The sequence below is a fragment of the Papio anubis genome, chromosome 10 (genome assembly GCF_008728515.1).
Source record: "Papio anubis isolate 15944 chromosome 10, Panubis1.0, whole genome shotgun sequence".
NCBI classification, from domain to species: Eukaryota; Metazoa; Chordata; class Mammalia; order Primates; family Cercopithecidae; genus Papio; species Papio anubis.
In genome coordinates, this window is record NC_044985.1 from 69,276,345 (window position 1) to 69,294,693 (window position 18,349).

Here is an 18,349-nt window from a genome sequence, read left to right on the forward strand (position 1 = left end):
AGTCAACAAAAGCATATAGACAAATGAAATTTTATCATACTGAAATGCCTCTGCACAGCAAAGAAAATAATAAACAGAATGAAGAGAACGCTTAAAGAATAGAAGAAAATGTTTGCAAACTATACATCTGACAAGGGGTAAATATCCAGAATATATAAGAAACTCAAAAAACCCAATAGCAAAAAACAAATAATCTGATTAAAAAACAAAATAAGGAGGCTGAGGCAGGTGGATCACAAGGTCAGGAGTTCAAGACCAGCCTGGCCAATATGGTGCAACCCTGTATTTATTAAAAATACAGAAAAAAAAAAAAAAAAAAAAACTAGCCGGGTGTGGTGGCACACACCTATAGTCCCAGCTACTCAGGAGGCTGAAGCAGGAGAATCGCTTGAACCCAGGAGGTAGTGGTTACAGTGAGCTGAGATTGCACCACTGCACTCCAGCCTGGGAAATAGAGGGAGACTCTTGTCTCCAAAATAAATGAAATAAAATATAATAAAATTTGAACAGACATTTCTCAAAAGTATACATACAAATGGCTACCAGGTATATTTAAAAAATGTTTGACATCATTAATCATTAAGAAGATGCAAATCAAAATGATGATATCATCTCACCCAATTAGAATGGTGTGATGGTTAATATTGAGTGTCAATTTGATTGGATTGATGGATGCAAAGTACTGTCGCTGAGTATGTCCTGAGTATGTTTCTGAGTATTGTTCCTGAGGGTGTTGCCAAAGGAGATTAACATTAGAGTAACTGGACTGGGAGAGGCAGACTCACCCTCAATCTGAGTGGGCACCATCTAATCAGCTGCCAGTGCAACTAGGATAAAAGCAGGCAGGGGAATACAGAAGGACTAGACTGGCTAAATCTTCCAGCTTTTATCTTTCTCCCGTGCTGAATGCTTCCTACCTTGAACATCGTACTCCAAGTTCTTCAGCTTTTGGACTCTTGGACTTACACCAGTGGTTTGCCAGGGGTGCTCGCATCTTCAACCACAGAGCGAAGCCTGCGCTGTTGGCCTCCCTACTTTTGAGGTTTTGTGACTTTGACTGGCTTCCTTGCACCTCAGTTTGCAGATGGTCTATTGTGGGACTTCACCTTGTGATAGTGTGAATCAATAATCCTAAATAACTCCCCTTTATATATACAGCTATCCTGTTAGTTATATCCCTCTAGAGAACCGTGGTTATTATCAAAACCACAAAAGATAAAAGCTGTTAGGATGAGGAGAAAGGAGAATACAGATTAGTATGGCAACAATAAAAACAGTGTGGAGATTCCTTAAAAAATTAAAAAATATAACTACTATATGATTCAGCAATCCCACTCCTGGGTATATACCCAAAGGAAATAAAATCAGTTTATCAAAGCCATATCTGCAGTCCCATGTTTATGACAGCACTGTTCACGTAGTTAAGATATGGAACCAATATATAGTGTCCATTAATCCTGAGTGTTTTATATACACAATAAAATAGTATTCAGCTGTAAAAAAGGAAGGAAATCTTGTCATTTGCAGCAACATGGATGAACATGGAAGACATTTGTTAAGTGAAGAGAGCCAGTCACAGAATGACAAATACTGCATGGTCTCACTCAAACCAAAACCTAAAAATGTTGATATCATAGAAGAGAGTAGAATAATGCTTACAAGAGCCTGGGGCAAGGAGAAGTGAGGAGGAATGTGAAGAGATTGGTTGATGAGGACAGGGTGACAATTATATAGGAGGAATATGTGCTGGTGTTCTGTTTGTACAGGAAAATGATTATAGTTAACAATATTATTTGATATATTTCAAAACAGAAGAATGCTCTCATCATAAATTAAAGATGAGTGTTTAACATAATAGAAATGCTAAGTACCCTGATTTGATCATTACACAATATATGTATGTATTGAAATATCTTACTATACCCCATAAATATATCCAATTATTATGTGTCAATTAAGAAAAGATCATGAACAGGATTATGAAATTATAATAATGATTTGGAGACAAATATAGCAATGAATTAAAATAGAGTACAGAAGCAGACACAACTCATAAGGCCTCCTGAATTATATTACCACCAAAACTCACTGAGTAAAGGATGGTTTGTCCAATCAATGCTGTTAAATTAGATATACATATGGAAAAAAGATGATCACTTACAGATACACTGAAAATAATGTTTGATGAATTATATAATTAAACAATAAAGCTTTTAGAAGATAAATAATAAAATGAGGAAGCCAATAATTTCTTAAACAAGACACAAAAAGTGCTAATAATAAATTTGATAAATTAGTCTAAAATTAAAAATGTGTCTTCGTCAAAAGTAAATATTAAGAAACTAAAAAGTCAAGCCAGGAAATTAAATATGTTTATAGTACGTATGTTAAACAGACCACTTTTATCCAGAATATATAAATAACTCTTAGAGCAGTAAAAAAGTATAGAGAGAACATATGGTAGGTAAAAATGGGCTAAAGACTTAAACAGGTATTTCAAAAAAGATCTGGCTGGGCACGGTGGCTCACTATTGTAATCCAAGCAGTTTGAGAGGCCAAGGCAGGTGGTTCACTTGAGGTCAGGAGTTTGAGAACAACCTGGTTAACATGACAAAACCCTGTCTCTACAAAAAATACAAAAATTAGCAGGTGCAGTGGCTTTCTCCTGTAATCCCAACTACTTGGGAAGCTGAGGCAGGAGAATTGCTTGAACCCGGGAGGTAGAGGTTGCAGTGAGCCATAATTGTGCCACTGCACTTCAGCCTGGGCAACAGAGTGAGAAACTGTACCCCCCACAAAAAAAAGGAGCCAAACAAAGGAGTAGATGGTCAGCATTATCAGTTATCAGGGAAATCAAAATAAAAATTATGAGATACCATTATCTACCCATGAAAATGGCCAAAATTACAAAAACAAAAACAAAATCAACAACAAACAAACCAGAGCCAACATATGCGAGGCTGTAAATACTAACAATCACACACTGCCAGTGGAGGTATAAATTAGTATTGCAGAATTTTGTTCCTCAGTTCAGCTAAAACCCAAGTTCTTGTCACATGATCAGGAAAATTTAGGCACACACATTAAAGGATGAGTACAGCAGGGTTTTATTTGGTGAAAAAGGAAAAAGAAACAGTCTCAGCAAAACGACATGATAGTCCCCCTAACAGGCCCCCGACCTCACAGATTGAATCCCAAGCCACCACAAAGGAACTGAAGAGATCAGGCTCCCCTGGAACTCCAAGGCGTGAATTCCCTGTGGCTCCACCCACTTTCCCCAGTGCACATGTCGGGCTCCAGTCTGCTGTGGGCATGCCCAGAGGAGCCCTGGGCAGGTTTCCTCACCTGCACAAAAGCACCTGATGTAAACCCTTGTGGGGTGGGTCAGAGATTCTCTGGGTAACCCCTTTTGATCTGCCTAGTCATTTGGTTGTCTCATTAGTACCACCACTTTTCTTAAAGACAGTGAAATACATTTTAATAGCAAATATAACGAAAGAAGCAGAAGACAAATAACATTAAAAATATGTTCCTGCATGTAGAAAATTTTTTTTACACATGTACTGTGAATAGATATTATCCATCATGTAATTTTTTTTTAAAGGCTGCAAACATTTAGTTAACATCAAAAAATAATTTACTTCAATTATAAACATCCAAATGTAGGAAATTTCAAGGTTTATTTATAATTGTTTTAACATTGAATTGCTGACAAATGTTCAATGAAACACTTTTACTTGGATTGTATGTCCCTGAAATGATACTAAATATCCTCATGCAAATAAAAATAATAAAGAAAACCTAGTAAAAACCTGATTCTGTCCTCTATTTTTCTCTTTTTGCCATTATACATTAGGTAGTTTCAACCCAATGGGAAAAAAAATACCTAGTGTTTATAATTACCAATAAATAATTCACAACAAAATGTATGTTTCCCATCAAACTGAACCATAAGCAGCACTCTTGTGTAATGTTTCTAAATGTTGGGGGGCATAATTATTATATATTTTACGTGGATAGAAGCCAGGTGGATATTTTTGAACAGATCAAACTGTTAGGCTTCACTTGTTCCTGCACATTACAAGTAGCTGCATTAAGGAAACACAGTTATCTTTTGAAGACCTGTACAGTTTTTCATATCAGAGGCTAGAGAGTTCATAAAAATCAGAAGTCTAGGAAAATTTTGATAACTTCTGATATAATCATTGTGTCATTGTAGTAAGGTTTCTTCATCTTTCCAGCAGCAGACTGTGAAAGGAAAATAAATCTTTGGGGCCCCAAATCACCAAGCTAAATGGAAAAGTCAAGCTGGGAGCTGCTTAGGGCCATCATGCCTCCCATTCTATTGAAAGTCACCCCTCTGCTCACTGAGATAAATGCATATCTGACTGCCTCCTTTGGAGAGGCTAATCAGAAACTCAAAAGAATGTAACCATTTATCTCTTATCTATCTAGAACCTGGAAGCCACCTCCCCACTTTGAGTCTTCCTGCCTTTACTTCAAGTTGTCCTGCCTTTCCAGACTGAACCAGTGTTCATCTTGCATATGGTGATTGATGTCTTATGTCTCCCCAGAATGTATAAAACCAAACTGTGCTCTCACAACTTTGGGCACATGTCATCAGGACCTCCTGAGGCTTTGTTATGGGCATGCATTCTCAACCTGCTATGGTTTTTTATTTTGCTATAAATAAACTTTCTTAATTAGCTCAGACCTGTCGCAGATTTTCAGGGTTCACAAGAAAAACTCTTGCAAATAACTTTTGTAGCTAACTGCTTTGCAGGCAGTTGGCTTGGCCCATGGTATAAATAACCCACTTAGTTCCCAAGTCTTTTTTCTTTAGCTCACAGAAGTAGAGGTACTGCTGGTACTGGAGAGTGCCACCACAGAACCAGCAGCTAAAAGTGTAGGTACAACCACTTCAAAAGTGATTTGGCAACACAATCTAATGTTAATAACCAAACATGGTTTAGCAAAACCAATATGAAAATTAGAAGCAATCCAAATGTCTACTCATCAGGAGAGTTGATGAAGTGTGGTGTATTTACTGCAAGGTGATACCATACAGCAATGAAAGAGAAGCATACTGTTGGTATATGTATAGTGTATTGATGTATGAATCCTGTAAGCATCAAGTTGAGTGGATGAAGTCAAACACGAGAGAGTATATCCTTTATTATTGCATTTAATTAAAGGTCAGAAACAGGTAAAATTAATCTTTATTTCAATTTGTTTTTCACTTTTAAAAACGCTCATCATTGTCTAATGTATTAGCGTTTTATCCAATGGTACTAAAATGTTAAGCAGCTATTTTGTGTGTGTTTGTAAAACGAAAGTGATCATCTGACCTAAAAAGGTGTTACAAGTTTAACTTATCCTGCAGTTCCTTCAATATCAGCACAGCTACAATGTTCTCTGTAGTTTTCATTTTTTTAAGTGTGATGTAAACAGATATAAAAATATTTATAATTTCATGAAATAAATAGACAATTTTTTTTTTTTTTTGAGACGGAGTCTCGCTCTGTCACCCAGGCTGGAGTGCAGTGGCTGGATCTCAGCTCACTGCAAGTATTTTTAAAAACACTTTAAAACAGATATAAAATTTAAAAATAGAATCATTAAGGAGTGTACGTCTGTCTTAGTGGCCAAAATGGCTTGTCTATTATAAGATATTTGTTATCCAAACACAAAGATCATTTAATTGTATTTCTACAATTTAAAAAGTGTATTATGAAGACTTTTGAAAAAGTTGTTTTCACTATTTAAATAACATTCACCCTTAATTTCAAATGGCAACAATTCTTAGCAGACAAGCAAAATAAAATAGTTCTGCTTATAAAATGATGACAAAAGAAAAAATATTAATTTACAAGAAAATAAATTATTTAGACATTTTAAAACAGTCTCAAAGCTTTCTGGGTTGTGATCTTGTGGTCGTTTTCTCACTCCTTAGTTTAGCTAGGTCCGAATATTTGTCCCACAAGCAAGAAGAATAAGGCACATAGATACTGGAGAGTAAGTAAGGCAGAGTAGGTTATATTAAGTGACAGAAAAGCTCTCAACAACCAGAGGGGACCCGATAATGGGTTGCCAGAAATGGGGCTGAGCTCCAGGTCTTTTATGTGACAAAAACAAGGAGGTCTTCTGTGGGTTCTTCCTTAATGGGAGGTGTATAGTTCCCCCTTGGGGATGTTGCATCTGAGCAGGTCTGGGGTTGGCCATAGTGACTCCGTCTTGGTTATTAACCATGAGTGCCTAAGTGAAACCCACAGAGGTGGTGGGCAAAACTGTGTTGAACCAAACACTAATGATATTGCAATTAGCTCTGGATCAAGTTAAGGACATTTAGCTGATTACTGTGCATGTGCTGAAGTTGGAACCGTCCCTTCTAAGCAAACATCCTGGCATAAGAGGAAGTTCTTAACCACATTTCCTCCCACTAGCTACCTAACAGGAGTGGTGCAGGTATGGCTTCATGGGTGTTTTTTATCTTCCAAGGCCCTCCATTTCTATCTTCTTAGTTGGCCTCTAAATGCCTCCTCTATCAAACTCAAAGATTCCATTTCTTTAGAACAATCTCACATAGCAGTGTGCTTTTACTTAAATGTTCTCAACTGAGTATTTTTTCTTTCATGTTTATTAAATTTATTCAGAATTTTTTCTCATTACTTTGAAAAGCTTTCAGTTACATTTAAAAAATTACCTAAGGAATTTTCACCATACAAGCATAATAAAAAAATTTATAAAAGCTTACATGTGTATTCCAAAAAAATACTTAATATTAAATAGTTTTGCAAACAATGGATTATCTATACTCATAAATAGCACCTTAAACACTGACTATAACTAATTGCTATTGATCTTTCTGCAATAGTTTCTTAAAGATGTCTCTCAAAATTGTTTAGAATTTCTTAAAATATGCTATTATTTCATTAGATAATTTTGCTTTTTCTATTCCTGAAAGGAGATGGGAGGTAGTGGATATTGAAATTTGTAGTCTCTTTTATACTAAATCTTCTAAGAAAGTTGTTCATGTATGAAAGTGATTATATACTTCTGAAACCTTTCACATTTACAATACTATGATAGATTAATAAAACATTCCACTTTAGAGAAACTATCAAATATCAAGCTTATACAGCATTAATTTTGCAAAATTATATGCTCTCAATAATGAATTATTGAAAGGTTATGATGTGCAAGGCAGTGTGTTAACACTAAAAGTAAAAAGCATAATGAGACATATTTAATGATCCTTAGGAACTTTCAATCTCATGGAAGGTACAGATGTATTAAAAAGTTATTTTAATATAGTCTTATAAAATCAGTCCTGTAGAATGTTAAGAAAGGTAATGACATATAATATAATATGGAGTCAGAAAGTCTTCCTGGGAAATAGAGCACACAAGCAGAGATTTAAAAGGAAAGTAGGAGCTAGATAGGCAAATCACATAGACAATTGTAATTAATTCTTAGCTGTGAGACAGGATAAGAAAAGATGCAGTGGCAATAAATTGATAGTATGCTGTGTAAAATGTATAATTTGAGTTATTTCTGAAGTTTGAACTTAAAATCAGGAAGTAGCAAGAGATTCCACTGGAGTGACAGGTAGAAATCTAATCATGAAAGCTTTATGTTTCATATTTAATATTTTGACTTTAATTTTGCAGACAACTCAGAGGCATTCAGTGTTTTACTAAACAAAAGAAAATATACAGTCAGATTTGAATATTAAATGGATTGCTTTGATTGCTGAATAGATTGATTTGAGGAAAGTATGGCAGAATTAAGACACTTCTTAGGAAGCAGTTGAATTTTTTCAGATGGATGGAAATCTGATCCACAGAAGTAATTTGGCTGATAGAACACAGAGAATGCAATTAAAAAATAATTACAAAATGAGCTTACAGTGTTTTTTATTATTAGATTGTGGGAAGCAATTATCAAACTCTCTAACTTGATATCTGAATGGCTTTGCAATATTTTTAGTTAAGAAGATTATTATAAATTATGCTGTAAAGATAGAATGTAATCACTAAATCATTTGTCACTACTTAAAGTAATCAAAGTTCTAAAGACACTTTAGATTCATTCTGAAATATTTTTCCATTACATTTTTCTGAAATTTCCATTACATTATTCTGAAAATATTTTTCCATTACATTTTTCTGCTTGGGCGTTGTGATGATTATAATTCAACTATGTGAATGAAATAACTGACATAAGGCATATCAACAAATACATTTCTAATAAATGTGTCAAGGTGGTGTGCCAATATATGCATGTATTCGTAAACCAAATTGTATTCATTTGCTCATTTATTAACAATTATTGATTAAACACTTAATGCAAGCAAGACCTGTAAGTATTCTGCAGAACTTTGTGTTCCCTGATATCTTAAAATCTGTATGAATCTATAAGAATATAAAATCAATACAAATATAAGAAGCAAATTTACCAATTAGGCTCACGAGATCAGCTTCATAGAGATGATTCTAAAACTATTTGCTTATATTTTTATCCCTTCTACAGTTTTGGATTATGTCAGATAAACACAGTCAATTTTATGCAGTATTTGAGCCAGCCATATATTTAATTATTTGATTTTTTTCACTTTAATCTGTTTTATTAAGATTCATGAGATTATTTAAAGAATTTATTGTAAATAAAAACTTTTAAATGTATAATGCATATTTGAAGCTATATTTAAATTTATTAAGTATAAATTTAAAATTATTCAATATTTCAATTATACTAATACTTTTCTGATTATACAATATCTCTCTTTATCTCTAGTAATAATTTTAACTTATATTTAATTTTGTCACGTTATTGAGGTTACACAATGTTATTTCCTTTACATTGACATGAAACATGAGTATTAAAATTTTTTCACTTCCAACATTTCTTTGTCCTTATATTTTACATATCTCTCTTTTATGTAGCCTGCAGATAGGCACTTTCACCACAATTCAATGTGAGAATCATAGTCTTTTTATTGTAGCATTTGGTTTACATCTCATCTAATAGCTGATGTTATTTAACATTTATAGTTCTACTTCTTACTTCAGATGAAATCTGGAATAGAAGTAGGTTGTGTAAAAACAACCAATAGTTAAAATGAGTAAATGATGATTCTTTGTGAGTTTTAGTTTACTCTTGTATCTTGCTTTGAGTTGCCCCAGAAGCAGAACCTGAGACATTGATGTAAGTGCAAGTAGTATGTTTTTTTAGGGTGGTGATTCCAGGAAATAAGAGTAGGGTGATGACATCATGAGAGTGGTAAAGAAAATCTATGGAATGTAATTTTGACAAAAATTTCTTGCTTATTGGGAACATTATATAAGACAATTCCTTATTTTCCATAGTTTGAAGAATGTCTCTGATAAAAATTGATCCATGTAATTACCAGTTTTCACAGATTGGGCAGAAAAATGAATTTGAGCTACATTTGCCAGTCACCTTCTATTTGTTTATTATTATTTCAGTGTACATGCATACAAAATTGTGACATGGAAGCATATAGTCTACTATAATACTACACAAAAATGTCAGCTTGCTAGAGTAATATTGTAATAATGTGAAGTAGATATTAGATTCAATAACCAAGAGCAAATGAGTACGTTGCACAGATGATATACTACTTCCTTAGAGGAAGAAAGTCAAGAGGAGTTAACTATATTGACACATATGCCTGGCTAGACTCCAAAATTGGAATGAAAAAGAAATTGGTCAGGTATACAATAGCATACTAATCTCTTTGACCTGTTAAACTTCCATGTCATGTATCTGATGCAATCAGAGGAGCTACCATGTTTAATCCTTAGTAGTCTATTGTTAACCTTTAGGAACCTCTGTTTAATACACTGGCCGTGTAGAACAACTTTTAAAATGAAGTCAATTAACCTGCTTTTATAATTCCCATAAGCAAAGCAGTGATGTTTTTGGTTACCTTTTAAGATTCCTGTATGTATAGTTGACTCCCTGGGAGTGACTGGTTAAGTTCACATTTAGCATAGCCAATTAAAATTAAGCAAAAGCAAGATTTAATCAATTTGCCAGGAATAGGGCAAAAACAATCTTAAAAATGTCATGGAACACGCAAGTTCACTTTACCTAAATCATTGCGAAAAAAGACTAAAGTCCCCAATAAGAGGTGAAGTTTGGAGAATGATTGAAGTGAGATTTTGGACTCTCAGTCAATCTTTTTCAGATTTTAAGCTTCAATAGAGATGGAAATTCCAGTTCCCTGTTCAAGTACTTTTGTTGTTACTGTTCTAAATCTTGATCCTTGAAATTAAAACTAAAGGCCTCCAGATTAGAGCAGGAGATCAGTATATGTTTACTTCCTGGCTATAAAAAGTGGTTATGTGGGCCAGGTGTAGTGACTCACGCCTGTAATCCCAGCACATTGGGAGGCCAAGGTGGACGGATTGCCTGAGGTCAGGAGTTCAAGGCCAGCCTGGCCAACATGATAAAAACCCGTCTTTACTAAAAATACAAAAATTAGCTGGGCGTGGTGGCAGGCGGTATAGTCCCAGCTACTTGGGACGCTGAGGCAGGAGAATCGCTCGAACCTGGGAGGCAGAGGTTTCAGTGTGCCAAGATCGCACCACTGCACTCCAGCCTAAGCTACAGGACCCTATGTCAAAAGGAAGGAAGGAAGGAAGGAAGGAAGGAAGGAAGGAAGGAAGGAAGGGGTTATGTGCAGAGCGTATTCTTCTTGGAGCAATAGTTCAGTATTCAGTAACTCAGTGTTGGTGGTGACTTCATGGAAACTCTCTTTATTAACAAGAATTGACTGTACTTGGGGGGAAAAAAAAAGCCTTAGTCCAGTTAAATAATTGTTTAGCTTCTTACAATGCTTTGAAAATTTCAGTTTTGCTAAAAATGACCTGAGGAATTTATTGGCATCATAGTTTCTCAGGACCCATTCTCAGATAATCTGATTTAATATAACTAAGATGGAAATAAGAATCCATGTTTTGCTGACATAATGAGTAATTCAGGTGCAGGCAATCTACTCTTTGAGAAACACTACATAACAACAGAAATGCCGCTAGTCTCAATTTATTAAGGATATTTTTTATTTTTTATAAATCAAACCTGTTGAAACTACCAGTTAGATCAACATTATGAAGCAACAATATTTCAAAAATATCCCTGAGTAATTCAGTCTACTTGGTCACAGTAAGACACGGATTTTCTCTCCCTACATTCCATAGTATTTTTGAAAAAAATTTCAATAGGTTTTTGGGGAACAAGTGCTGTATAGTTACATGGATAAGTTCTTTAGTGGTGATTTATAAGATTTTGGTGAGCCCATCACCCAAGCAGTGTATACTACACACAATGTGTAGTCTTTTATCCCTCAGCCCCCTCCCACCATTTGCCCCAAGTCCCCAAAGACCACTGTATCATTTTTAGGCCTTTGCATTCTCATAGCTTAGCTCCCTTATGCAAGAGAGAACATACAATGTTTGGTTTTCCATTCCTGAGTTACTTTACATAGAATAATCGTCTCCGACTTCATCGAGGTTGCTGTGAATGCCATTATTTCAGTCCTTCTTATGGCTGAGTAGTATTCCATGGTATATAAATACCACATTTTCTTTATCCATTCATTGACTGATGGGCATTTGGGCTGATTTCATATTTTTACAATTGCAAATTGTGCTGCTATAAACATGCCCATGCAAGTGTCTTTTTCATACAATGACTTCTTTTCCTATAGGTAGGTACCCAGTAGTGAGACTGCTGGATCATATGGTACATCTACATTTAGTTCTTTAAGGAATCTCCATGTTGTTTTCCATAGTGGTTGTACTAGTTTACATTCCCACAGCAATGTAAAAGTGTTCCCTTTTCAACATCACTAATTGTCAGGGAAATGCAAACCACCATGTTATACCATATTACTCCCACAATAATGGTTATAATTGTAAAATAAAAAAATAGTATTCTAAAAGACTGTAGTAACATACTGATCTCCTTTTCAAAAGCTATGGTTGAAAACAATTAATTGCTCCTAACATGTTTGAAATAGTTATGGAAAGGGGATATGTTGATCAAAGGATATAAAGTTTTAGTTAGACTGGAAGAGTAGGTTTTAGTGATCATGACTACAGTTGATAATGTAGTATGTATTTCTAAACTGCTGAATTAATAGATTTTTAAGGTTCTTACCACACACACAAAAAGAAACTACCACCAGAGTGAACAGGCAACCTACAGAATGGGAGAAAATTTTTGCAATCTACTCATCTGACAAAGGGCTAATATCCAGAACCCACAAAGAACTCAAACAAATTTACAAGAAAAAAACAACCCCATCAAAAAGTGGGCAAAATATATGAACAGACACTTCTCAAAATAAGACATTTATGCAGCCAACAGACACATGAAAAAATGCTCATCATCACTAGCCATCGGAGAAATGCAAATCAAAACCACAATGAGATACCATCTCACACCAGCTAGAAGGTAGTCATTAAAAGGTCAGGAAACAACAGGTGCTGGAGAGAATGTGGAGAAATAGGAACACTTTTACACTGTTGGTGAGACTGTAAACTAGTTCAACCATTGTGGAAGACAGTGTCGTGATTCCTCAAGGATCTAGAACTAGAAATACCATTTGACCCAGCCATCCCATTACTGGGTATATACCCAAAGGATTATAAATCACGCTGTTATAAAGACACATACGCACGTATGTTTATTGCGGCACTATTCACAATAGCAAAGACTTGGAACCAACCCAAATGTCCATCAGTGACAGACTGGATTAAGAAAATGTGGCACATATACACCATGGAATACTATGCAGTCATAAAAAAGGATGAGTTCGTGTCCTTTGTAGGGACGTGGATGCAGCTGGAAACCATCATTCTCAGCAAATTATCAGAAACCAAACACCGCATGTTCTCACTCATAGGTGGGAACTGAACAATGAGATCACTTGGACACAGGAAGGGGAACATCACACACCAGGGCCTGCTGTGGAGTGGGGAATGGGGGAGGGATAGCATTAGGAGATATCCCTAATGTAAATGGTGAGTTAATGGGTGCAGCACACCAACATGGCACATGTATACATATGTAACAAACCTGCACATTGTGCACATGTACCCTAGAACATGAAGTATAATTTTAAAAAAAAGTAAGGTGGTAGATATGTTAATTTGCTTAAATTTAATCTTTTTATAATGTATATAGATCAAAACATTACATTGTATCCCATAAATATATATAACTATTATTTGTCACATAAAAATAAATAAGCTCATTTTTAAAAAATAAGTCTGATAATTATTCAGCCGTATCATTTTCTGAATTATTCCTTTTATGTAGGTAGCAACCTGACCAAGGATCGGTTTCAAGGCTGTGTATTAGTTTCTCTGAACCAAAAGTAGAGAGACTTATAAATTTAAATTGATATATGCATATATAAATAATATTACATTATATGTAAATTATTGGCTTTCTTTTTAGGTGATATTCATATGCAACTAAAGTTCCAACTATAGTTGAACAGTTTTATAGGATTAAAACAGTTTTATAAATTAACACAGCTTTATAGATGCTAATGTAAAGGTGTTTAAAATGATACAGTTTTTTCTAAATGCTTTTATTGTTAGCTATATTTTTATGGATATAATAAAATTAGTATATTAATGTCAGCATCAATTAAAATATTTGGTTTCTATATATCCTTTTATCTAATGTAAGCATTAAATTGGAGGTTAATGCTCAATTTTGTAACATACACATGCTGTGATTTCAGTGATAGAATAAAATTGTGACTGCTTTGCTACATATATTCGTATATGCTATATATATTGTAGCATAATATTTTGATTGATTATCTAGGTTAGGGAGTAATTTAGTAATTTCTTTATCGTGCATTTTGAATACAACTTGCTCACATTTGCTGATTACATTTCCGCAAGGGCTTTCAACCATCTGTGCTCTGTAGTTGCTCAAAATGTTAAACCCAAAGGGAAATAAATGACAATAATCATTAACGTGAAGCAACAATAAAGGATCTAAATTTGCAAGCTCAGACTTTGCCTACAGTTTATGATTAATGAAGGCAAATACATACTGAAAGCTGATTATGTGTTTCATTTTATGTAACGCCCAAGGGGCTATAGCTTAAGAGAAACAGTATTGGAATCCCTCAAATCTCAGTACAAGTTCAATTTGTTTTCCCACTTGCATTGATTTTTAGATAGTCCTCAGTATACTGAATCAGCAATAACTCTTGCACTACAGTGCATGTTAAGCAATTTGAATATATTTATTTTCTAGTCCCCAAAGTTAGCATTATTTTATCTAGTAAAACAATAATACCTTGATTTGTAGATTAGTAAATACTCTTGGGGACAAATAAAAATGTATTGCCCTGCAATTTTTGAGGCTTTTTACAAGCTTTAACATCTCTTGAACATTTCCTCTGGTTTTATTTATTAAAGTCATCACAAAATTTTTCTTACACAAACACCTCAAGGTTTCCCTCACTGTGGCTTGTCTTCTCAACTGTTGATCCATGAATTTTCTCATCAAGAGAAATATTGTATTTTTTGTGTTTTATAAATCTAACAGCATAATTGATTGAATTGGAAATTTTGTTTGTTCATTTTACTTCATCCTAAGACAAATCTAAACTTAATATTCCTATGTTAATTTTATATTGATTTGTCTGCTTGGTTGAAATATAGACATTGCTTTTGAATTCATATTTATATCTGATCTTATTTGTTTATGCTAATAAACTTGTAAAAGTCCATATTCTAATGAACAACTAAGTACTTCCTTTACTAGTTTAAAGGAACACAAATTTTAAATTTCTATTTAACTTAATTTCCTGATCTTGATTAGGCTCTAGTTACATAAGACAATGTCCATCACCTTAGAATCAACATTCTGAAATATTTAAGGGTGAAGATTCAACAAATCTGCAACCTAGTTTCAAATGTTTCAGAAAAATATTATATATATTTATATTTGTCATATTTATATTATATATTATACTTCTTATCTGATATAGTTTGGATGTGTGTTCCCACCCAAATCTCATATTGACATGTAATCACCAATGTTGGAGGTGGGGCCTGGTGGGAGGTGATTAGATCATGAGGGTGCTTTGTCATACTTTAGCACCATCCCTCTTGGTACTGTCCTTCCCACAGAGAATTCTTATGAGATCTGCTTATTTAAAAATGTGTGGTACTCCTCCCTCCTCTCTTGCTTCCCCTTTCACCATATGATGTGTCTGCTCCCCCTTCACCTTCCACCATGCTTGTAAGTTTCCTGAGGCCTCCCCAGAAGTACAGGCGATGCCAGCATCACGCTTCCTGTACAACCTGCAGAACCAGGAGCTAATTAAACCTCTTTTACTTATAAATTACCCAGTTTCAGGTATTTCTTAGTAGCAATGTGAGAGCAGACTAACACATTATCTATCTATACACACATGAGAAAAGGAGAGACAGAGAGAAAAGGTGAGAAAATGATAGATATAATAAAAATATTGGTAAAATAAAGTTGGAAAATTTGGATTAAAAATGTATGAGAATTCCTTGCACTATTGTTGATTTTTTTCCTCTAAGTTAGTTCAAAATACAAAGTTGCAAGGAAAAGATTTTCAGAATTTGAGTATTTCAATCAATAAAAATGGAGAAGAAATCATTGGGATTAATGTGATCACAGGATTATAAAGTTAGGCACTAAATATGTTGATCATGTGGACTGAAGACATGCAAGATGATGAAAGCCATTTAATAGGGATGAAGACAGAAAGTCAGGATGAATGTTCTTAATAAATGACAGTAAATGAGCAGGGGTAAATGACATAGAATGTGTTTAAGATTAATACAAAGAGCTACACACTGCTGAAAAAAATCAAGATTCATGTCTGGAAGTGACGAAAAATATAACATTTTCTATTCTTCCCAACTAATACTTAATTTTCAATTGAGATAAATAATAGATTGAGTATTCAGCAAAATAAAATTGTATTGGGATTTTTTTGTTTCTTTGTTTGCTTTTTGACTAACTGCTGAAAAGCATCTTTCTACCTGGCTTCTACACAATCAATAACAGGGTCATCAAATCAATTTACTGTGTAGTAGACAGCATGTATTTAGAATAATAGAATAGAATTGGTGTGTTTAGGCTAAGAATTGTTAGATTTTTTTCCCAATTATATTGCATTTATGTTGATAACAATTCAAAATGTAATTATTATTGTGGATTGAGGTTTTTAAAAAAGTGTTTGAAAGTTAATTGCTCCAAAAATCTTTCTATTGTTCCCGAGGATTTAATCTTTCTATTGTTCCCGAGGATAGGGATAATACCTATCCCAAAGGGGTAGGTATTATTTAGGAGAATGGATTAGCACCAAGGAAAAGGAGAAAAATATGTGGATTATAGTTTAAGACAGGGCAAATATTTAAACAATCTTCTTTTAGGTGTACTTGACAAAAAAGATATGCAAATACTGGCTAACATTAAGGTTATATATGAAAGTTTTCTATAAAGTTTATTTAGTGCCAATTCATGTGAATTATGCTGGGATCTGACATCCTCTTATGAGGATGTGTCCACTAATTTTGTCAGATTATTAAGAATGCATGGTAAATCAATGTGGAAGCAGATACTGTGAAAATATTTCCAGGAAATTCAACTACAAGTATGGTGACAGGCTCAGTTATTCGCAAGTATAAATTTACTGCATTATTCTATCCCCTGATATTGCTGTTTCCATGCTGTCATGCCTGGACCACTGGCTAAGGAGCATGATTAATATAGTGATTCAAAGAGACCATTTAAGGGTTTGAATGACCTTGTCATTACTTTACGTAAAAGTTGGTTAGATTCATAAGGAATTCTTCAATTATAAAGTCCCAACATGTGTAATTTGTATTTCTACTTGGAGTCACTAACAAACTATATTTCTATCAGAAAAGACTGAATACAAATGACATGGCTATATTTGAAGAAGAGAATTAAAATAAAAGCAAGCGATATACAGCACTAGTAATTTTTTATAATCCCAAATGACTTAAAAACCTAAATCGTATCTGGTGGCTATTTTGTCGGTGATATAAAAATATTCTTTAGAAAATTGGTACCAACTTCTTTCAAGATCCTACATAAATTTGACATCATTTAAAATTGTGATTTTTTCAAATAGTTTTATGTATTTATGGGAATAGATCAATGTCCTATATTATACTAAGTTAAAACACACTAAATATCTTAAATCAGAATTTATACTAAAATATACATGACATTTGAAAAAACTGATAATAAGTTTGAAGTCTGGTGTTTCAAAATTTATGAAAAGAAGCAGGAAAATTACATCATTTACACACTAAAGAAATTATTTATGTTTACTTAAGATAGAATATTTTTAAATACTACAACTTTTGTATATTTTCATTGAAATGATACATATAATAAAGTACACGAATCTTAAATTTACTCAGATTGATCAGTTTTTACATATGATGCTTTTATGTAGCTATCATTTATCAAGATGTAAATTATTTCCAGTCTTACAGAAGGCTCTCTCATGCCAGTTTCCGGTGGTCTTCCTCCCTTGTCCAATGCTATTTTGGTAACTGTCATAATAGTCTTTCCTGTCCTTGAGCTTTGTATAAATGCAATTACACAATGTACTATTTTCTGTATAAATAGTTCATTCAAATGAAAAACTAATAAGTTATTACAGTTAATGTTAAGTCTTAAGATTATTAAAGTCTTGTAATTTTGACATTTTAAAGGGAACTTTTTCTTTAATTAAAAAATGTTTATTGAACGTCCACAATTTATCAACATTACCCTAAACATTAGTGATTCAGGTGTAAACAAGACCATCAAGATGTCTGCTTTTACATTGTTATAGTTTCTTATATTTTTATGGGTTGAGGGTGGGATCCAGGTAGACTATAAATAAAAGGTTTATTTTATATCTGATAGTGCTCTTTAGCAACAAAACATGACATTGATAGAGATTAAGATGAATGTGAAGCCAGGAGGCCGGTTTGATCTTGTGATCAGTGAAGAAATCCCTGAGAAAGTGCCCTGAGAAAAACATGTGTGAATGACAAAAAACTATTAGATAGCCATGAAAATGGGTGGTGCATAAAGTTCCACGCAAATGTGAAGTGAATGCTCATGGGTAAAAATAATTGAGGTTTTGAATAAAGAAAGAGAAATCTGAGTAGGAAATCTGAGCAAATCTCTAAGTAATAGTAAAAATGATCCTCTGATACCATCTAAAAGCCGGACATTGCTGGCTCAGCTTTAGAAGAAGATTAAAAATTACAGCAATATTATTAAA